Below are 1,921 nucleotides of genomic sequence, written 5' to 3'. Positions count from 1 at the left end.
ATGCAGCTTCCAGGAATGTTTTTGAAATGAGGGCTTTTTCCTTTGTTTTTCACCTTCCTACTGGTTGGAATGTGGATGCTATTACCATAGCAGTTTTGAACCACCAGTCTAGATTTTTACATGAAAGAGAAATGAAGTTCTACTTTTCAGTAGTTAGTGTTTTATGCATGCTGTCACTTGAAGTTGAATCTAATCCTATGGAGGGTGTTGAGACTGAATGAAAATGTCTTTCTAATTCCCAGCCTCTTCAATATAGACGTTTTATACAGCATGAAGTTTACAAAACTGCTTATAAGACATTTTCTTTACAAGTCTTGGATAGCTTGTATAACATCTTTCTTTGGAAAGTGAGAATAGATGGCAACTATTTTCTAGATGTCCCCAAGTAAACTGAGGTGGGAAAGAATACTGTTTTAACATCATGTTATAAGCATATAAAACAGCTCATATAATCCAGACAGTGAACTTGATTACTCCCAAGACAAGCAAGGAAATCCCATTACCCTTGTTCATGTTTGGATTGGAACTTGCATGTGGAGCAGTTTTGGCTTATGGTTATGAGTAGAAATCTGCTAGGAGTGGGGGTAGCTTCTAGTAAAGTCTTCTTTGTTATTAAAAATGAACATGAAGGAGGGGTGGTTTTCCTTTTGACTTGCTGTGTGAGCTTGTGTTGCTGAAAACATCCACAGTTTTCTTGCCACAATTTAAGGACAGACCTGTTGACAAAAGCCAACATATCTGGGAGTAAAGAGCAGAAAGATGGAAAGATCTTGGGTCCTTGATGATATCTGAGGCTTGGGAATTAACTCTGAAATGACTTGACTCCCAGACTTCTCATATGGAAAACAAACCATTTTCTTAACATATTTGAAATGAGCTCTTTTGTTATTTAACAGAGATGCCAAGTACTGCTCCCTGCTCAGAGGTAAGACTTCAGTTCTTCTGCCCCACAGTGGTATTTCCTCAGAGGTTTTTGCTCTTTATGAGATCACCAGGACAGAACTGTTTTCTGCTGCTCAACCCTCTGTTTTCAGGGTCTTTGTACCACTGATTACTTCATCTCAAACATGGGGGCATTTCCCCCAGGCAATTCCTGACATTATGGTAGAGACCAATATGGAGTCAGTATGTAACTAGTGTGCAACAAGATTTCATTGAAAGTTCAGAGATAATGGGATGGAAACAAATGTGGACATTTATGTCTAATTGTGGCACTGACTCAGACTCAGCTTTGAGTAGCTTTCTTACCAGACTAGCTCCCATTCTTGCTGCTGGCTTGCTTACAGCAGTTTAAACATCTTCTCTCTAGCCCTGGTTCCTACCCTACAGGTAACAGAAAGATTTTTATGCAAAGTATGGTCCAAAACCTTTTCATCACCATAAAATTGTTAGATTTGCTGAGTCTCAGGCCCCACCCTAGACCTACTCACTCATAATCTGCAATTTAATGAGAGTTCTAGCTGACATGTATGCACATTAAAGTACAAGAAGCCAGTCTAAGGCTTGCTTCTTGAGTCCTCATATACTATTCCAGATGTGAACTCTACCCAGGATGATTGACAATGGAAACATCTGTTTTTTTCTGGTAAGACTCCATCCTCACAGTGACGTAGACTAATTTTTCTGGCTCAATGAGATGATAAGACAACTCCAACCCCAGCACTAGTTGTTGTTATTATTAAGTGCCATTGAGTTGGTTCTGATTTAGAGTGACCTTGTAGCTTTCTGTTTTTCTTCTTTCAGTCAATAACAGCTCTCATTCCATGTCCTCATCTGAATCATGCTAGAATATCTGGAAGTTCCCTGTTGATGTACTGTTGTGACTTTTTTTTGAATTATCTTCAGCACAATTTTACTTGCAGGTGATATTAATATTGTTCGATGATATCCACATTCTTTGGGTCACCTCTCTTTGGAATGG

This window comes from Chrysochloris asiatica, unplaced genomic scaffold, assembly GCF_000296735.1.
Source record: "Chrysochloris asiatica unplaced genomic scaffold, ChrAsi1.0 scaffold00052, whole genome shotgun sequence".
Classification (NCBI taxonomy): domain Eukaryota; kingdom Metazoa; phylum Chordata; class Mammalia; order Afrosoricida; family Chrysochloridae; genus Chrysochloris; species Chrysochloris asiatica.
The sequence above is the reverse complement of the archived record's forward strand: the minus strand, read 5'-3'. Positions refer to the sequence as shown.